The sequence below is a fragment of the Erithacus rubecula genome (assembly GCF_903797595.1).
Source record: "Erithacus rubecula genome assembly, chromosome: 2".
Lineage (NCBI taxonomy): Eukaryota > Metazoa > Chordata > Aves > Passeriformes > Muscicapidae > Erithacus > Erithacus rubecula.
Genome location: NC_136685.1, coordinates 104663257 through 104675503, shown reverse-complemented (window position 1 = coordinate 104675503; position 12247 = coordinate 104663257). Strand labels below are relative to the sequence as shown.

Genomic DNA, 12247 nt, shown 5'->3' with positions numbered 1-12247 from the left:
TGTAGTCTCTTACTAGAAGAGCGTGCTGTCAATATTTAATGAGAACAAAGTATACAGCCATCATCCTCTCAACATTGCTATTTATGATTTGGAACAACTTCTGTTTTAATAGATGTTTTTGGCAACTTTGAGAGGATTCAACAGAGGAAACTATTTTCTTTAACTGCCCTCATTGCTGTAATTGTGATTGCTGTGGTTCTCAGTCCCTCTGGTCTCATTCTCAGGGTGTTTTATGTACCATGAGTTCTCAAAGCAAATGCTAGACCCACAACATGCTCTGGCTTCCCTTGGCTGAGACACTTGTTTTCTACAATCTGTTTCTAATATTAAGATTTTTTTGTTTCTTTTTTCCTTCTTCTCATAAAACTTAAACCTCATAAAACTGAAGAGTATCAGGTCAAATTTAATTCTGTGTATGCACCTAGTGCATATTGAGATGTTCTCAACTTTAGGCTCCAATTTATTTTTTCTATAAAGGAAGAAAGATGAAGCTTGATGGAAGAGAGAAAACTACAGCTTCTGATCTACTCTGCAGCTCTTGATAGAAATTAATTTGAAAAAGCAACAGTCAATTTCATATTATTTTAAATAATGTTGAAGACACTTTTTTAATCAAATATTGTCTCTTATAAAACATGGATTTCTAATCTGAATTTGGATTAGATTTCATTTTTGAGCACCCTTCTGTCATTTTCATTCCTGTTTGTGTAAAACTGCCACTTTACTTGCTGAGAAGTGCTCATGTCCATTTTAAGGTCTTACAGGTAGAAATCAATTGGGTTTGTGCATTTGAAAAAAAAAAAAAAAAGAGGGGTAAAAAGTAACATCACCAAAGCAGCCCTGCCCACTTGTATGCTCAGAGATACAGAACTGTTGGATGGCCCTGTGCTGCCCCTTCCCATTCAAAGATGGGGAAAGAGAGAAGTAGATGCTTTCATCCTCCCAAAGTGTTGGCAAAAGCAATGGAGGAAATATATTCTACCACTAATAACAATGGCATAATTTATATTTTACCCAAAGCTGAGCTAATAGAGAGACCTGATTATATGTCTCAAAATAAAATACTTTATTTTCTCTGTTCCTGACACACTGCTCCATCCTTGGTCTCCACTGTGTTGCTTTCTAGTTATAAATGCTTGGAAGAATGGGTACCATGTGTTGGTATCACCTGCAGCTATGATGCTTCTGCTTAAATAATTTCAAAATAAAATGAACTTCAAACAAAAACTCACTGAACACTCAGTATTTGCTTGCTGTAGTGTAAATATTCCGATCCATAAGGAGAAATTGTTTCTGGGGGAAAAAGAAGGTCTTGAAGTAGTTTACTGTGATTTTATTAGGTAATTAAATATGAATATGCACAATTAAGGCTTTTGTTTTGTTTTTTTTTAAGGGAAAGGAAGACATTTTCTACAATGTGAATTTCTACGGAACAATTTCTGATTTTCTAAAGGTATGCTTTTTCTATTCTTTTAACATTTTAATTCTGTTTTTTTCTGGATTATCTACTTCTTGTTTAAAATATGGTCTACCATTGCAATGCTGCACTGTTTATATCAGTAGAATGAAAAATGTGTTCTGAAAAAAGCAGTGGTTCGGGTTCATGAGAGGAGAGAAGTTGTTAGAAATTTAGGTCATAACTGCAAATTCAGAGGATGCTGTGCTCTCCAGAATCCAGATATCCTGACATTAAGGAAGTGTGTATGTGTGAGCCTGATCAGACACAGGCAGATGAGGGTATTCAAAGTTCTCAGAGGCCTTATCTTTTTGAATTCTAACATCCTGAAAAGTATGGATGGGTAGAAACTGTTCTTTTGTGTGGCCCCCCTCAGGCCCAATAAACTCCAGTGATAACCATTCCTAAACAGCTGCAAAATCAATTTAAGTTCTGGAGTTTCTGTGTTCCAGCAGATTCTCCACACCTTATATTTGTGGAGAACAAGTTTTTTACTTTAAGTACTCAGGGATGGGTCACTTGCATACCAATTTGTGTCCTCTTTCTAGGCTGAGTAAAGTTTTATCCATCCCACTGGCATAAAGGATTCTTACCCTATTGGCGTCTGCTGTGTGAAAACTACTTTTCCTCTAGAAGCACAAGCACAGAATTCCAATTGCTTTAGCAATCCAGGCCTTGAGCAGGCTTAAAAAGTTGTTGGGGCAAATGTCAGTTTCTGGCTAATCCTGACTGAGACCTCAAGCTTGGCTTAGATAAGTTCTTTGGTTCCTGTCCTGCAGCACAGGCACAGAGCAGGGCACAGACTTCATGCACTACTCTTCTTACTGACATTTTTGGAAGTGATAATAATGAGAAGGTGCATTTGCTTTTTGTTGTTCATCTAAAACCACACCTAAATTCATATGGGAATTCTCTGATGTCATCTGAAATGAAATCATCTGAGAAATCTCAGATGAGGATTGCAGTTGCTGACGGATCTGCTCTAAAGGGATCTTTAGTAGGAAAATTTCATTGCAGAAGAAGTCATTGACTTCTTGGATTTGGTTGTGGTGTTTAGCTAGAATTGTAGAATTAGAAGTAATGATAGGCAGTGCTCTACCTATCTTACCTTGGCATTAGTGATTAAAACAGACTTGTTTTCCTTGTTTTTTACTTCTGGATTGTTGGTTTATCCATGTTGTGTATGCCACAAGCATTTGGGAATTTGTTGCACTGTGACCTGGTGTTCTGTCACAGTTGGTTTGTTTATTTGTAACCGATAAAAATAATTCTTCTATGGGCACAAGTACAGTTTAAAATAATTAAAAAAGAAAAAAATAAGCCTACTTTGCCCAGAAATAGCTTTCTTGGAAAGTAGAAACTTCTGTAAATATCTTTGTATAGCAATGGTCTGAAAATACAGATAAGGCTGACTTATCCAGGTGCAACAGCAAAAATCTTACTGGTAAGAGACTTAGAATGGATTCCCATTAATGGCAGAACTCTTGGTTCATTTGTTAAAACTGGTAAAGGAATAAGAAATTAATAAGTTTAGCTAGAGTGTCTGTTACATGTGATGCTTTCAAAATAGGAGTAAATATTAGAGGGGAAAGCCCCTTTGGAGTTAGTGAAGGAAGTTAGGCATCTTGCTTTTCGTTTTCCACTGGATCCTCTCTTTAAACATTTAAACATAGCATGAAGAAGGATGTGCCATAGGCTTTAGACACCATCCTGGAAGTCAAAGACCTCAAAAACTTTGTGAAAAAAGGAACAGCAAATATCAGAACTTCTGAATTTTTGCATCAAGTAAATACAAAGAGAACTTGGCTCAATAACAAAACAAAAGTAGCCCCAGGCAGTCACAATTTGTACAGTCAGGTTTAGGGTCTGTGAACAGCATGCTGCAGTTAAGATTGGTTGCATTGAGGATGCCTGGGAGAGGTTTTCTGGGTAGGAGCCTGTTAAAATATCATGTTGTTAAAGATTAAATGGGGCCATTCTGTGCTCTCCTGTGTTTCATTACAGTGTGATTCCAGGCAGTGTTTCTTCAGGAGATGAGGTCAGGCAATGCATCCTTAAAGGTTTATTCTGTTTACATAGTGGTGGGTGGGAGGACAGGACTGTGCAAATGGGAGATGGTGCCTTTATCATAACACATCATTTACCTGTAATCATGTTCCCCTTAGGAGAGCATTAGTCATGTTATTGAATAATCAGGAGCTGCAGGAACTTTGACCCCTCTCCTAGTCTGAAACAGTCTGAGCTGAAGAGAAGACTAGCCAAAGAAAGTTCTTTAAATAAACGAGGGTTTCCAACACTGTTGAAAGGAGGGAGGGCTGAATCCCTTCTCAAGTTTGTAATGTAAAACTGGGCATGATGTTCACTGGGCATTCCTGGTTGGAATAATAATTTGAAACAATGTATTGTTCATCACAGCTCATTGATTTTATTCATCAACACTTCATAGTTGATTTTTATGGAGGTGAAATAAGATCTCTGGTATATTTACAGAATTGCAGACTTTTTTTTTTGTGAAGGACAAAGTCTGAATATTTGGCATGTGCATTTTTGATTAAATTACCTGTGCTCTTGTGGGTACTTGTGTGTCACTGTATCTCTGAGCTGGGGAGCTAAGAGCAGCATTCCTTGGTCAAACCTTGATGAAGTTCTCTCTGTGTAATCTGCCTGCTGTAATCACAGAAATATTTTGCACTTGTTTTTCTTGTGCCTGGGTGGAACTCTCACACCTACTGAGGCATAATTTAGGATGGGTTTTAGTCCCAAAGTATTTGCTGGCTGGTCATTATAAGGGGCATGGCAACTGGACCCAAATGGAAGTAACACTTTACAGGGGAGAGAATAAAGTGACCAAATTAGGGACCAAAGCCATTTGCTCAGGTTGCTGTTGTCAAAATAAAGGGGTTTTCACTCTTAGCTTTAGGCAGTGGGTCCACTGGATGTCTTCTTCCTGTCCCTGAAAACTCAGCAATTAACATATTTTATGGGTGTATTTTCTACTTGAGCTGGATTTTGCTTCCATTTTAGCCATGAAACCCCCAACTATTCTCTTAATCAGGTCCATTGAATCCTACAGCCTGTCTGATTCTTTATCCATGTTATCTCTGTCTTCTGGAAATTGAGTTCTTTTAGGTCTGAAAACTTATCTGCTGTTCATAAGCAACATGCATAGCTTACTAAGGTGGGGTATACACTGAGTTTCCCTTCAGATGGCCAATGTTTTCTTTATAATAAAGTTCTCTTATTCTTAGCACATTTCTAGGTCAGGAATGCTTAAAATATCTTTGGTCATTAAAACTTGGAGTCAACAGTATAAAACAAAAATAGAGAGGCAAAAGAAAAATAAATGAAGCTTACTGCATCCAGATGAAGTATTGTTTTCCAAATATTCCCTGCTGCTTGTGATCGTGTTGTTGTCTTTGTGCTCTCCTTTGGAAGACTGTTCTGTTTAATTACAGCAAAATCCAGCATTGTGCAGACATTTATGTGAGAGAGGTAAGCATGGAAGTGGCAGAAAATGTATGTAGTGGCAAAGGTCTCAGGCTGAGAAACATTGTTGGTTTAGAGAGGAGGCAGAGCTCTGGGAGCTAAAAAGCAAGTGATAACAAAAGCATACTGATAATTTATGGCAGTTGTGACTGTCTTGGTTGGCAAGTTCTCTGTAGTTTCATGTACATTTAAACAGGCACTTGTGATAAAGAAAATAGAGGCTGGGCGTGAGAATGGAGACTTAATTTTGTGTCACTGGATGCTTGTTCACACCAAAAGCCTGTGTGAGAAGTGAATCAGGAACTGAGCTGGCCCAAAAGATCTGAGAAATAGCATTCCAAAAGGTCATTTGTGATCTGGAGAAGAGAAGGCTCCAGGGACATCTTATTGCCACCTTTCAATATTTAAGAGAGTCTTAAAGATGAAGACACTTTTTAGTAGGGTCTTTTGACAGGACAAGGGGTAATGGCTTTGAACTGAAACTGGGTATATTTAGGTGAGACATAAGGAAAGGAATTTTTTACAGTGAGGATGGTGAAAAACTGGGACAGGTTTCCCAGTTAGATTGTGGAAACATTCAAGGTTAGGCTGGGCTGGTCTCTGAGCAGCCTGGTCTAGTTGAAGATGTCCCTGCTCCATTGCAGGATTAGATGACATTGAAAGGCTCTTTCCAACCAAAAGTATTCCATAATTCTGTGATTTTTTTGTTTTTAATCTGAGTCAGTTTTCATTTTTTCTGCCAGAGCAAAAATTAATGGTGAAAAAATGAGTGACTGGTGGACTTGTGGAAAGGATTCCAAAGTTTACCACACTGCTGCCTCAAATTGGTCTGTGGTAGGTCTGTCTGAAACCACTCCTGAATCATCAGACATTGTAATGCAGAAAAAGGGAAGAAACAAACCTTGGCTCTTGTAAATTTTAGTTGTTTATGATAAGAGTTGTCTTAGGCTGAGAAAGGTTGTTTTCTTTGTCTGTGCATTTCTTTTAGTGACTGCCTTGTAAAACTGTCCCCTGAAAGATTTATCTGCCATTCCCCAGGACGGAAAGAATATTTGCTGCTTTTTGAAAAGATTATATAAAGAACTAAGTCATAGTGTTGTTTTATTCAAAATTTCTATTTCATCAATGCCTGAAGTTAAACCTTCTTTAAAAATGTGTGAAAACCTGAATCCAAAAGTGCAGAGTATGGGAGGAACAGGTCAGAAAACAAGAGACACAAAGTGGCACCGTGTACTGTTTGGTCTCAATTAAACCTGAAGGAAGTGAGGTTCTTGCAAACCATTTTGCTCTGTGCAGGTTCAGCTCTCTAAGACCAATTGGGGCTTTTTATGGTTCCCCTCTCCCCCCTCCTTTTTTTTTCTGGTTGTTTTCTTAGTGAATTGTATTGGATCCAGGAGCAAAGCAGAGCACAAGAGTCTGCTGTAGTTATCCAGCAGGAGTGTGTTTGGAAAGGGAGACAGTGGAGTAGAAGGGGGTGGAGGAAAGAAACTCTTCCCTTTCTTGTTTCTCAGCCTACCCAAAGGTAGGGCAATGGTGGCAGAGATGGTGAGTGACATTCCCATGTTCCCAAGGGATGCTGCTGCAGACAGATCAGTGGGATTTTTGCCATTGATTTCAACTGAGGCCAATTATGAGAGAAATGGAGAGTGAAAAAATAAGCAGGATGATCTGAAAAGTATGGGGAGAGCTGCAAGATAAAGGAAGCAAGGTAGCAAAAGTGGGAAATGTCATAATAAAGCTGTCAGATACAGGAAATACCTACATGGTGGGAAAGAAAGCAAGAGGTCATGCACAGCTGAGTTTGGACAAAATGTTTTATTCATTTCTGACTTTCTTCTCCTGTTGAAAATATCTGCCAAGACTTACTATTGATACAGCAAGATTACTGGCCTGTTGGATGCTCTCTTTTAAACTGATGTGTCTTCTTATGTCACATGAATACTGCCTTCATCTTTAACCCTAACTGTTTTCTGGCAAGGACAAAAAGGAAAATTACCAAATTATTGCCAAAAAATACATTGTATTTTGAAAGTATTTTTCTTCCAGTATTTTCAACTACTTCAAATGGTAAAATTATGGAAAATTTCAGAGGGATGTTTGCTCTAACTGCTTTTTGAGGTGTGATGTGGAGGAGCAATATTTGGTTGAATATAAAAAAATGAAATCTGTAAACAGATGCTAATCAAAGGCAAAACTTCTCAGTATCTTCTGGCTTTTCCAGAGCTGGATTTTGTTCCACCATTCATATCTTATCTTAATTTTGCCCTTAAAGGGAGTGTTGCAGTAGAGAACAGGGAAAGTGTGTGTGTGTGCCCCACTGCAGCTGCTTACCCAAACAAATCCTTTTGATCACAGTACCTGTAAAAACTGCAGGCTAAGGAGGTGGCACGTGCTCTTTCACATCAGAATGATTTCTTGGAGGCAATGGAAATACCTGAGGCAAATCAAATTGACATTCAAAACTTCATTTATAATTGTGGTTATTATGATTTCCTCTTTATCTGTGTACATATTTGGGATCTACTAAGTGTAAATTTTCCAAGCTTGACAGGTTGCATAAGCCAGAAAAGTAGGAAATAACTCCCAAAAGAACTGCTGCCAGATCTCTGAGGCACGTTTTGAGCTGTTTGATCTGAAGCACAATGTGTAAGAGGTGCTGTGCCAAGTTTTGAAAGGTACAGTATGTGGAGTGATGAGACTGCTGTCTAGTTATTTTGTGTACCCAAAGGGGAAAGACAGGCAAATAGGAAATGTTATTTATTGCTTAATGAAGCACATGCCACTTTTCAGTTGTTTGTATTTTAGCTGTTGTTTCTTCCTCTTAAAATTAATAAGACTTGTTAAACATTAGAATGAAAAGTAGCAAGCAAATCTACTTAGATTTCATAACTGCACTTTTTTGCTCTTTGATCTGGACCAGACTGAGAATTTGGGTTGTAAACATGGTCATGATGAGATCTTTTTCAGTCTGGGTTAGCAGCTGGAGAACATCTCTGGAACTACTGTAGATACTGCAAGTATTTCTTGTGCTGATGTACAAACTGCTTTTTCAAGACCTGCAGCACCCCTTTCTTGGGCATTTGTACACTTTTGTATCCGTAGAAGGGTTTGACCATTTATGCTTGGTTTGCACAGGGTGTTTTTATAAATGACCTCATGATCAGATTCCTCCCTTAAAAAGGAGGCACCACTTCACTTATGTGATCATCTGATATAATGACCTAAGTGTATCCAGCTCCTGGTTGTGAACATTTGGCCATACAAGTCTGTCTAGAAGTCTTTTTGGTCTGTCTGCCTGAGAACTAGTAGGATTAATTTTTTCTCTGCAGGCCTTTATGGTTTGCTTTTGTGTCAAGGATTTAGTAAGCAACTAGCCAGATATTCTGAAAAATCTTACAAATAAACTTCTGTGGTTTAAAATTATTTTCTTTTGGCCCTTTTCTACATGTTTTAATTTAACAATTTGTTGCCTGGATTTTATAGAATATTTTTTTCTTTCTAACTTGCATTTAAACACAGCTGGTGAACTGAGAAGTTAAAATGTTAAGCAGTTTGAGGCCATTTCCAGGTGCATATTTTGAAGGAAATCAGAGGCTTTCCTCTGTTCATCACTGTTGTTTCAGCATGGAGTCTCTTGTATTGTCACACATAATCTGGAATCAGTTTTTTCATTATTAATGCTCCTCTTTTCTGTGTTAATTTGCACTGAATTTGCTGGGAAAGTGGTGTTATGTTGGTGGGAGGGCAGTTGTCATGTCCTCTGCCCAGTCAGTGTGTTCAGCAGTTTTGGCTTGGCTGTGCTTTCCCTGTCTCTCCTTTTCCTGGCAGTTCACAGAAGCTGGCAGCAGGTGACAGAGGACAGCAGGTGACAAGGGAGCAGGAGATGATGCCATGGAAGCCACTGCCTGTTGTACTTGGGGGAGTCAATATTATAAACCCAAACCCCAAGCTCTTTGACAGTTTACTGCTTATCTTTGATGTCCTTTATTTTTCTTTTTCCCTTTAAGAATTGTTTCCAGAACATGAGGTTTGTTTCCTTATCTGGAGTATTTTTGATAGCAGTTGATATGACTTGATATAAACAATGTGTATTCAAGACAAATGTTAAATGTTAAAACAGCTTCCCACATGTGTTGATTTACTGCCAGGGAAAGAAGGACAGCAGAAATGCTGAATTTAACTACTAATCAAATGTTTATTATTGTTGAAAGAATGACCTGACAAGGATAGAGCTGGACTAAATTGTACAGGTTGCATTTCATGAAAGGGAAAACTTTATTAATATTTGAAGAATGGCTTTAATTAGTCTGACTGTTGGTAGGTGTGTTCATTTTCTCAATGTACATCTGATATAGCATTTTTCACCAACTTATAATTGGCAGTTTCCCATAGGAAATAATCACTATTGGTATTATAAAAGCACTTTGTATCTATCACATTTGGGAAATGAAAGTTTTGCAAAGGTCAGAATAAAGTGTGCCCCCAATTATGCTAATAACTCATACCACAAATGATCCACCAGAAGGTTTAATAGCTTGGTAGTCCTCTTTAGATTTTCTGAGAACAGGAAGAATTAATATTACATTTTGACACTTTACAGAAAGGTGAAAAAAGTTATCTTCTTTCTCTCTAGCTTTGGAAGTTTATACCTGAACTCTCTTAGTTGCATGAGGATCTTGAAATGTTGGGTGGGTTTCAGTTAGGATTTTTTTGGGGGTTTTATTAAGAATTCTTTTTTAAAAGCATTTTGTTCCTCTTCACACTGAAGTAGGTTTGTTTTTTTGTTTTTTTGCTTTTTTTTCTTTTTAATGATCCCATGGTTGCATGGTATATAGATGTTTTGACACTTGAAACTGTAAGTTTTGTTTGGAATTTGACAATAATTCTAATAGACTAATTATTTTGCTAGATTGCTGAAGTAATTTAAATTAATAACTTGGTAGGAAATATTAAAAGTTATTTAAGAACCCTCTTCAAAAGTGAAAATTTTACTGCAAACTAAATTTTAATTTTGCTTTTCACCTGCCAAAAAAACCAAAACATAATCCATAGTTTCCTTTGAAGAGTATTGAATGTCTGCACTCAACACCAAATATTAAAGTAACTAAACCATCCAGAGGTTTTCCAAACAACAAATTGCAACAAGTCACAACAAATCTTCAGGATATAATTAGTTAGAAATTATTGGATACTGAGTTTTCTAACTTGTGTAACATATCCACCAGTGAGATTTCCTTAGAGCCAAGAGTCTGTCTTGCTTGAAATACTTCTTCTGTTTGTCATTTTGAGGCTAAAACATTACTAAAAGGCTAGATGGAATGATTTACTCCTGAGAGTGATTATCCTAATACATCCACAGTTCCCGTGCATCTCTTGAGTTGTTAAAGAACCCATTAGGAGAGCAGTCTGAAAGCTAACATTTGCAAATGTCTGCAAATTGAATTATAAATGTCTCTGGTAAACAAAATGTTTGCTGCACTGTGTCAGCTCCACGTTGAGGTCTGGCTGTACCAGGTAGGTGGGGTTTGTCAGATACTTTGGGAAGATATAAAAGGCAATGAAATAAATAGCTCAGATTCACTCATCTCACAGGGTTTTTCAAGTGTAGAAACATTTTTCATTGCACTCTTTGCTTGAAACTATTGTCCTTTTTCCAGTGAAGTGTTTTCTGTAAGCTTTACTTAAACAGAGATGCAGATGGTTTATTACTCCTTTTAGAGGAGCTGTAAATGGGGAATATTGATACGCCTGGCACTGAAATAGGAGCTGTTAGAAATTTGCTTACCCTGATTCTATGGGCTGCACTAGGAAAGCTGCTGCTTCTGCTTTACTGGAGGTGTTCTTTTGCTGCTTGCAGCAATTAGGAATGTAGCAGGACTGCCTTCATAAAATGTCTCTTGCAGAAATATTCCTTTAGGACAATTTTTCAAGCAGCATTGCCAGCAAGGCCTTTCTTGCACAAACATTTCTGTGTTGAGTGTGTTCTGGTGCAGTTGACCACACGGATAAATAAAGAGAAGGATGGGAGCAGGATGTTGGTACACTTTAAACTTCAGTCTTGGTTTTGCCCCCTCCTGGGAATAATTTTTTCTGTTTTGGCATTTCTCTATTTTTCCATTGTCAGTTGTGATAAATGCTTAATACTAAGTGCAAAGGCTCTGCCTCAGCTGGGTTTTTTACATTCAAGTTCTCTCCACAGACAAATTACTTTTCTTCAGCTTAAACACCTCAGTTCAGTGAGGGGACATTAACTCCAGTCCAGCTGTTTTTACCTAGAAGATTATTGCTATGCAAATGTTGTGAGAAAGTCATAAAGGCAAATTTGTCAAACCTACCTGGTGAAACTCATACACATGTGATTCCATGAAGGATTCTGTTTTTCACAGCCTACTACAGACTTCATGCTACAGTCCAAAACATGTTTCCAGAACAAATCCTAAGTTTGGAGTATGGGGCACACACCAGAAAGTAAAATTAGGGTCCAAAAGTAGTTTTATTCAGCATATGTAGTGAAGTAATGGTAGTATTTATATTAAATCAGGTGTGCACTGCACTCCTTAATCAGCTATGGTTTAAAACTCAAAATGGTGTGGATTTTAATCCATAGCTGTGTGAACAATTAAATCCTCTGAATTTTTTCTGACTGTCCTAATTATTTTTTTTCCATCTGAAGCTTTGCTAATGCAGGTCTCATCACTGCTCACTCTGCCAGAGAGTCAGGTATGTCTCCTGATGGTACTTGTGCTTTCAGACCAATGGGGACAAAGTGATCCAGTTTTTCCTTCCTTCCAGGTACAATTATGGGTCTCAATATAATAAAAATAAAATGATTGAATATCTACAGAGGTTCATATGGCATATTTTCCATTTATTTTAAGTTGGGAAGCTAAAATATCTTAATTGACAATCCCATAAGGTTTATTTTTTATGAGCTCTCTTTTCTCTCTGCGGTTTTACATTTTCAGGGTATTGCTAATTCTGTAAATTTAGCTATCAGAGTATTGTAATTTAAGGCCAAATCCTTCTCACAGTTGAAAGAAAAAATTGAATGGTTTTATTGGAGTAGAGTCAGATTTAAGGGGCAGAGCCTGAATAGTTTTTAATTATTCTAATCCCTGGACAGCTTTTCAGCCAGGACACTTCACAGGCACTAATAACATTTTATATCAGTTGAGTTTCCCCTGATGTAAAATATAAAGAACATGAGTTGGCTGTATAGCCTGCTAACATCAGTGGGACCAGTTTTTCTAGTTGCATTAACAGGCTCTAAGAAAGAAGCTGTATAAATTTGTATTGTGGTGGTTT

At 37.6% G+C, this 12247-nt stretch overlaps 1 protein-coding gene across 7 annotated transcripts in view; it reads left to right on the top strand.

The window, feature by feature from the left end:
• PLCB4 (phospholipase C beta 4) overlaps positions 1-12247 on the top strand; it is a 182301-nt gene that overhangs the window by 18166 nt on the left and 151888 nt on the right. For 4 of the 7 annotated variants that reach the window (XM_079298543.1, XM_079298538.1, XM_079298541.1 and 1 more), the window contains exon 2: positions 1394-1453. The gene's annotated coding sequence lies outside the window, so the exon portion shown is untranslated. Of the gene's footprint in view, positions 1-1393; positions 1454-11615; positions 11663-12247 lie in introns of those variants that run through there. The other 3 variants (XM_079298537.1, XM_079298544.1, XM_079298540.1) reach the window with 2 other exon arrangements.